Genomic DNA, 8,831 nt, shown 5'->3' with positions numbered 1-8,831 from the left:
CGGAGTGATAGCTTCTCTCTGAGTAGTTGTCGGTGTCGGAACCGAAAACCCATTCACCAACATGAGCTTGATGTCTTCGTCTTGTGTAGCTCTTTGATGACTTATCCTTCCTTTCCGAATCATTGCTTCTACGAGAGGGTCTTCGTTCATAACGATCATTTCTACTCCTTCTCTCTCTTGGAGGTGATTCATCTCTTCTACTCCTCCTTTTAGGTGAGTCTTCTCTTTTCTTGTAGGGAGCCGTACACTTATTGGAGAAGTGTCGGGGTCTTCCACAATTGTAGCAATTACGATCACGACTAGAAGATCTTTTGTCACTGTAGGACCTTGACTTGGAACTTCTCTCTTTGCTTCTATTCTTGTAGAATTTGTTGAAGTTCTTCATCATTAAGCTTAATTCTTCATTGGAGACTAGCTTGTCACTTGATGTTGTACGAGCATCAGTTGAAGCTTTGTGAGCACCACTTGACTTGTTGTGGAGCTCATCCTTATCCTTGAGTGATATCCCATGAGCAACAATTCTATCAATGACTTCCATTGACTTGAGGTCTTTGTAATTGGGCATCATTAGGATCAAGGTGCACATGGTATCATATTTTCCATCCAAGGCTCTAAGGATCTTCTTGATGATGAATCTGTCAGTCATCTCTTCACTTCCTAAGCCGGCAATCTCATTTGTGATGAGAGCAAACCTAGAGTACATTTCAGCGACACCTTCACCATCCTTCATTTTCAACTTGTCAAGTTGACTTTGAAGCACATCCAACTTGGATTCCTTGACGGACTCGGTACCTTTGTGCATATCAATCAAAGTATCTCAAACTTCATTTGCATTCACAAGGCGGTTGATTTTGTTGAATTCTTCGGGGCATAATCCATTGAAGAGAATATCACAAGCTTGAGCAATGTATTGCAACATCTTCAATTCATCTGCGGTGGCTTCACGATCTGGTTCTCTTCCATCTTCAAAGTATTCACCTTGCAAGCCAATACGAACAACAACCCAAACGACGGGCTTATGACCAAGAATATGCATTTTCATCTTATGCTTCCAACTAGCAAAATTTGTACCATCAAAGTAAGGACCTCTACGGTGATAATTTTCCTCGCTAGACGCCATACTCTCCTAGGTCGTGAAACCAAGGCTATGATCACCAAAGCTATGGAAATCAAGGCTAATGGAGACCAAAGCTCTGATACCACTTGTAGGATCAAAAGTATGTCCAGAGGGGGGGGGTGATTAGACTACTTGACCAAATAAAAATCTATCGTTTTCCCAATTTTAGTTGTGGGCAGATTTTAGCAATTAGCACAAGTCAAGCAATCAACCTACACATGCAATTCTAAGAGTATAGCAGCGGAAAGTGAAACATTGCACGTGAAGGTAAAGGGAAGGGTTTGGAAAAGGCAAACACAATGTAGACATGGAGATTTTTGGCGTGGTTCCGATAGGTGGTGCTATCGTACATCCATGTTGATGGAGACTTCAACCCACGAAGGGTAACGACTGCGCAACTCCACAGAGGGCTCCATCCACGAAGGGTCCATGAAGAAGCAACCTTGTCTATCCCACCATGGCCATCGCCCACGAAGGACTTGCCTAACTCGGGTAGATCTCCAAAAAGTAGGCGATCTCTTTGCCCTTACAAACTTCTTGGTTCAACTCCACATCTTCATGGAGGCTCCCAAGCAACACCTAACCAATCTAGGAGACACCACTCTCTAAAAGGTAATAGATGGTGTGTCGATGATGAACTCCTTCTCTTGTGCTTCAAATGATAGTCTCCCCAACACTCAACTCTCTCTCTCTCTCTCAGATTTGGCTATGGCGGGAAGATGATTTGAGTGGAAAGCAACTTGGGGAAGGCTAGAAGTCAAGATTCTTGTGGTAGAAATGGAATGTCTTGATCTCAACACATGAGTAGGTGGTTCTCTCTCAGAGAATGAATGGGTGGAAGTGTAGGCACGTTCTGATGGCTCTCTCCACGAATGAAGAGGGGGTGGAGGGGTATATATAGCCTCCACACAAAATTCAACCGTTACACACATTTGACTCAACTCGGTGAGACCGAATAGTAAACTCGGTGGCACCGATTGGTTCAAAAATGTGAACGTTAGGAATCTCAAAGGGATCGATTGGAACAACTCGATGAGACCGATATGCTAGGGCTTAGGGCAAACATCATCTCGGTGGCGCAGATTGCATCAACTTGGTGAGACCGAAATGAAGCAATAAGCAACAGAGAGTCTGTCAAGCCAACTCGCTGAGACCAATTGCATAAACTCGGTGAGACCAAAATAAATGCAACAAGTCATAGAGCGCTGGCAAGGGCATCTCGGTGAGACTGAGATCCGTATCGGTGAGACCGAATTGCTAGGGTTTTTGGCTGTGGCTATGTCATATGAACTCGGTGGCTCCGGATAGAAAGAATCAGTGGGGCCGAGTGGAAGTTTGGTTTTGGACATATTTGGATGGAGAAAGTAGTTGATGGTTTTGGAGCAATATCACTAAGCATTTGAGCAAGCCACTAAACAACACCTCATCCCCTTTTAATAGTATTGACTTTCCTATGGACTCAATGTGATTTTAGATCACTAAAATAAAGATGAAGACTCTTGAGCTTTTGCCAATATTTGTCCTTAGCATTTTTAGGGGTCCACATCTCTAGTCCATGCCATGCCATTCGTTGAACTTTCTGAAATATTTATCTTGAAGGGATATTAGTTTAATGGGCTATGTGTTGTTATGAATTACCAAAACCATCCGGGGATTAGTTGCACTTTCACTTGTCCATGGCCATGGCGGCCGACAAATGTTTTTTTTCTTGCAACAAGGGTCTTGTTTGTAGTTTTCTGCAGCAGCATCGATGTTGCAAACAACAACGATAAATTAGACAAGCTTTTGCAATATCATCCCTATTGCAAAAAATTCTGCAACAAGATCTCTGCTGTAGACTTTTTTTTCAACAATACCTTTGTTGTAAAAAAAATCGCAACAATATCTCTGTTGCAAAAAATATTGTAAAAAGATCTCTATTGAAAAAAAATTCTGCAAGAAGATCTGTGTTGCAATGGTGGAGGTGCTGCTCAGCCGCTGATCTTTTGAAAAGATTAGGCCTCTTTTGGTTCATAGGATAGGATTATTGTAGGAATAGGAATTTTATAGGAAATGAGATGACATGTATCTCAAATCCTATGAGTAGGAATAGAAAACGAGATGTCATTTGGTTGACACCAAAGGAATTTTTTCATTGAGTCTAGGCTCATTTTTATTTTCCTATGAAATGCGGAGGATAGGAACCAATCCTATATAGGAATAGGAATCCATTCCTATGAACCAAAGGGCTCTAAAGAAAAAAATCATATAAGAATCCTATCCTCTAAAATTCCTACAAACCAAAGGAGGCCTTAGCTTGTGCACGTGTAGCTCCCCACCCCTACACACACACAAATTTTAGAGGTACCATTTCTTACAAAAAGAAAATGCCAATTCTAAAAGAAAAAGTGATAGGTGTACGAAATATCTCGGACCTAACTGCAAAAGCAGCATTCCCCTCACAAATCTCGCGCGCACCACCGATCTCCAGCGACCACCTCAACGCCGGCGATGCCGTCCTCCTACGCCGCGGCGGCCGCCGCCGCATCCTCTTCGCGGAAACCAGCTCCTTTCACTACTGCTACCGCCACCACCCGTAAACCAGCACCCTTACCTGCCCCCGCGCCCCCGCCGTCGAACCCTAGCCACGTCTCCGATTCTGATCCCTCGTCCTACTCCTCCTCCGGGGAAGAGACCGATCTCAGCGCCTGCGACCCGGCGACTGCGTCCGTCCTCTCCACCTACCTCTCCGTCGCCGGGAATGGCGCTGACCTCTCGAAAGTCGGCATCTTCCTCAACTCCGCCGCGCGCCGCCGATCCCCGCCGTGCCTGATCTGCTTGGACCCCATCCGCCCCTCGGATCCCGTCTGGTCATGCTCCGCCTCATGCTTTGCCCTTCTCCACCTCCCCTGCATCCAGTCATGGGCACACCAGTCAGCCTCCGCCGCTCCTTCCCCCACCTGGGGCTGCCCCAAGTGCCGCGTCGCCTACCCCAAATCCCAGACCCCCACCTCCTACCACTGCTTCTGCTCCAAGACTGAAGACCCTCCCGCGGACCCCTGGATCCTTCCCCACTCCTGTGGCGACGTCTGTGGCCGCCGCCTCAATTCAAACCCCGACTCCGGCTGCGAGCACACCTGCCTCCTGCTTTGCCACCCTGGACCATGTCCTCCCTGCCCAGCTGTTGTTCCTAACGCTCGGTGCTTCTGCGGGGCACACCGTGAGCCCCGGCGCTGTGCACATCAGCGCTATTCTTGTAAGGGTAAATGCAATAAACGTCTTAGCTGTGAACTCCACCGTTGTCCGGTGGATTGCCATGATGGGCCATGCCCACCGTGTGCTGTGCGGGGGAATCACAAATGTGAGTGTGGAGAGACAATGGTGGAGAGGCTGTGCTCTGAAAGAGTTTTCCAGTGTAAGAGGGAGTGTAGTGGGATGCTGGAGTGTGGGAAGCATCGGTGTGAGAGGGGATGCCATGGTGGGAAGTGTGGGGAATGTCCGCTTCGTGGGCAGCGGACTTGCCCTTGTGGCAAGAAGGATTATCCAAGGTTGGAGTGTGATGTGGAGGCCGCGACATGTGGATCGACTTGTGAGAAGGTGCTTGGGTGCGGACGGCACAAGTGCCCCGAGCGGTGCCATCGTGGCCCATGTGACGTGACCTGCCGGCTTGTGATAAAAAAGTCCTGCCGCTGTGGTGGTCTGAAGAAGGAGGTACATATCTACATAACATGTTTGTGATCATAATCTTTAAACTTGCAAGGAGTAAGCAAAACAGATATTCAAGCACTTGCAGGCAGTTAACAACACTAAACTAGTTGCACCTGATTGGCAGGATGGTATCTGCAAGCAATTGCTGCATGCAAAGACCAGTTGTTTAAATTTACTTTTAGACAGTTCTTAGTAGTTAGTGGACAAACATAGAATGCCTGAATGCTCATGTGATTCAAATTGATTTTTGAGTCCAACGTTACCCCTTGCAATGCATACTACCTAACAGAGTAACAATAAATAGCAATTGGTTATTTTTCTTTCTCCTTAATCTGGTCCAGTAGTAATGCTACAGCGTTATGTATACTTCTATGATATTGCTTATTAGACAGCAAATGGCTAAATTCCCCAATTCTTGTGATGCATTGTATCAGCTGCCTTGCCACCAAGACTTGACCTGCGAAAGAAAATGTCAGCGTTTACGTGCCTGTGGACGCCACGCTTGTAAGCGACGTTGTTGTGTTGGGGATTGCCCACCCTGCGCAGAGGTACATTTTTTTTTCGCTTTTCATGATTTTGGCTCATTTCAAGTTTCAAGCACTAAAAAGATCAATGCTTGTAGACTTGTGATAGGAGGCTCAGATGTGGAAACCATAAGTGTCTCTCTCCATGCCACAGGTATTGCCGTAATCAACTGTGCATCTTTGGCTTGTCACTTGCTATTGTTTAGTTCTACTTGCATTGCTACAGGCATACATGTATGTGCTCTCATTTTGAACTGCAAGACCATGTTAAAATACCAGAAGTGCCACACAACAAATGTCAGGAACTCAAAAATCAAAATATGTCGTGTTGTTTTGATCTGGAATAGTCCCATTTCATTTTTGGATGGAAAACCTGTGTCTGTAGTTTTGAAGCTGTGATCTTAATTCATTTGTATGAACTGAAACCCTACTTTTCTAGTAACATTTTGTTCCTTTTGTTTGCAGAGGCGCTTGTTCACCTTGTCCTTTGATGAAGACCATCTCATGTTTCTGTGGGAAAACATACTTTGAGGTTGAAATTGGTAGACTCTTAATTCTGTTGTTCATTTTGTTGTATGAGTTATATTTGATCCTATCTACTTCGTTAGATGATTAGGACACATAATTATCACGCAACAGCTGCATTGCAATCAAATCATTTTTACACGATCTCGTGCACTTCCCTAAATGTTAATTCTTTCTCCAGTTTCATTACACAGTACAAGTTCCTTATCATGTGTCTCCTGCCCCACTAGTTGCTAAGTTTCCTTCGTAGATTTGAATGCATAATTCTCTTGTAGGTTCCTTGTGGGACCGAGAAGAATCAAAAACCTCCCAAATGCTCAAAAAGATGCAATATAGATCGTCTTTGCAGACACAAGCTTGAATGCCGGGTAAACTGTTCCGCCTCTTTTCTGTAACATTGCCATTGCTCATTAATGATAATCTCTTGATAACTTTTATTGCTGATTGCCACTGCAAGGGTATTTGTCACATTGTTGTTGTTCAAAGTTTGTTCTTGTGAATTTAGTTGCATGTCATTCCTGAGTATTTAATTACTTCGGCTATTATAAATTGGTCCTCAGAATTTACTTGACATTTTGATCTCCTTCCTTTAGCCCCATAAATGCCACTATGGAGCCTGTCCACCTTGCAAACTGATCTGCGGGGAACAACTTTCTTGTGGCCACAAGTGTAAAGAAAGGTTCAGTGTTTAATTTATATGCTGAGTGTGTCATAGCAGCAGTATTCCACGAACTACAGTGTCCTCTGATGTCTAACAATCTTAACACTACCCAGGTGTCATGGCTCTATTCCTCCACCGAACCCCGAGTTCACAGTTAAACCAATGAAAAAGAAAATGGAAAAGCATATAGAATGTACGCCTGGAACTCCATGCCCACCATGCCAAGAAGTAGTCTTGGTGCCATGTTTTGGAGAGCATCTAGGCCAAGAACGTGCAGTAAGTTTTGAATAACATGGCCATCTTTTGGTCAATTTACCTCCCCCCTTCTCTCCCTCTCTTGCACATTTGAGCATGCCTCACATGTGCTTGCTTTTACACCTGATTATAACATACAATTTCTTTTTTTCGTGTTTTTGCAGATACCTTGCTCCAAAAGCAGGCAATTTCCCTGTCAGAATTTATGTGGAAACCTTCTCCACTGTGGTAACCATTACTGCACAAAGGATTGCCATGTGTTAGAGATTCCATCGGATCAACGTAAGGCTGATACCATATTATCTCTCAGTAGAAAGAACACTCTTGCCGAGCCTTGCGAAAGATGCAATCTTCCTTGTCAAAGGGTCAGTTCTTTTTTTATTTCGCTTTGCAATACCTTCAGTTTGGTTGTTTTGTTTATAAACTTTAATGTGAAATGGCTAGTTGAGCTCCGCATTTTTCTTTTAAGTTTTAAGCTTGGTGCATGATGTTTAATCTTAATGCTCCTGCCAGGCCAGGGATCCTCCTTGTTCACATCCTTGCCCTTTGCGGTGTCATCTAAGCGATTGTCTACCTTGCAAAGCCCTTGTTAAAAGATCATGTCATTGTGGTGCTATGACACATGCTTTCGAGTGTATGTACTATAACAACTTAAATGCCAAGCAACAGCTGAAAGTGAGGTCCTGCGGTGGCCCGTGTCATAGGTCAGTCACCAATTCCCGGTTTCTAATTGTTTCTGTTATGAATGCTCGCACAAAAACACGTTCACAAATGTTACTCAAATTTCTTTAATTGAATTTATAACTTCATAGTACTGAGTTCTTGGATCTATTATTTTATGGCATCGTGCAGGAAACTACCAAATTGCCCCCACTGTGCTCAGAAATATGTCACCCTGGTCAATGCCCGTCAGTGGATCAGTGCATGAAAAAGGTATGGCATCGGCATATTTATCTGTAACCAGCAAGTTATCAGGTGCTCGATCTGTTTAGCTGATGAAACTTTAGTCGAGAAGTTTTTGGATATGTTGCTCCGTTGAAAGGTTAAAGCAAGTTTTAATCCTGCAATTTCAAGCTATACCTTCTTATCTGTATTTATTCCTCTGCATGTTTGATATATTTGAAGGTTAATGTACGTTGTGCATGCAACACCCTGAAAAAAGAGTGGGTATGTCAAGATGTTCTCAAGGAGTACCGAAGGTCTGGTCGTGACCCAAAAGAAGTAGCAAAAGGCCAGTTTGGAGTTGGCCTAATTGCATGTGGTGGAGATTGTGTGAAAAAGGTCAATGTTCCAGCTGCAGAGTTACATCAACGGAAAGTTCAGGAGAATAAGGTACCAGATCCTACCATCGTAGTATGGAACACATTGTTTTTATCTGCTGAGGCTTTACCACCAAACAGTTAGATTCTGTGGTTAATTATTGAATGAGTGCTCATATCCTGAAATTTCCATGTAGAACCCTGCTGCAGAAGTCGCAAACGTGCCCAAACGTAGGAAGAAGCGTGACCGCGGAGCACAGGAACCTGTTCAGGTTTCAATGTGGCAGGTGTGTAAAATATACAGATGTGATGCTCAGATTATTAGGTTTGCTAAGTATCTTCTCCTTACAATACACTCGCAATTTTGCAGCGAATCAAGTGGTATCTCGTGGTGATAACTGCGTTAGCTGGATTGGTGGTGCTGGGACTAGTTATTTGGAAAGGCGTCTACCAGATTTCGGATTGGATGAACGAAATGGAAGAGCAGAAGGCCAGGGAAAGGCTTCTGAGGGCTGAAAGGCTGTAAAAAGTACAGAACTATAGATTGACTCTTGTTGTGCCCCCACTAATCAGTTTTTGAGACGACCGTTTGACGCCGCAGTCCAGTTTTGGAGACATTTAAGTGAAGGTTGCCATTCTTTCGCTCCCTCGTTGTATCAAAAGGAAGATGACTGTTGTATTGTGTCTGAATTATGTTGTTGAGTCGCTGTAAATGCACAAATGATATCTGCCTAATATATGGGTGGTGAAAACACTTAGGAGTCCGCAATTTTTTCAACTTGACGCGTCTGTGCAAGCACATG

General features: G+C 44.2%; 1 pseudogene across 1 annotated transcript; it reads left to right on the top strand.

Moving 5' to 3' along the window:
* Positions 1-3,532: 3,532 nt before the first annotated feature.
* LOC123069144 (NF-X1-type zinc finger protein NFXL2-like) lies at positions 3,533-8,806 on the top strand (annotated as a pseudogene). The gene is made up of 13 exons (XR_006432290.1): positions 3,533-4,807; positions 5,239-5,352; positions 5,427-5,482; positions 5,794-5,860; positions 6,129-6,221; positions 6,447-6,532; positions 6,628-6,790; positions 6,934-7,134; positions 7,283-7,473; positions 7,622-7,702; positions 7,895-8,101; positions 8,226-8,315; positions 8,399-8,806. The product of XR_006432290.1 is annotated as an NF-X1-type zinc finger protein NFXL2-like (transcript).
* The last annotated feature ends 25 nt before the right edge of the window (positions 8,807-8,831 follow it).

Source organism: Triticum aestivum, chromosome 3B, assembly GCF_018294505.1.
Source record: "Triticum aestivum cultivar Chinese Spring chromosome 3B, IWGSC CS RefSeq v2.1, whole genome shotgun sequence".
Taxonomy (NCBI): domain Eukaryota; kingdom Viridiplantae; phylum Streptophyta; class Magnoliopsida; order Poales; family Poaceae; genus Triticum; species Triticum aestivum.
This window is presented reverse-complemented; position numbering and strand designations above follow the sequence as displayed.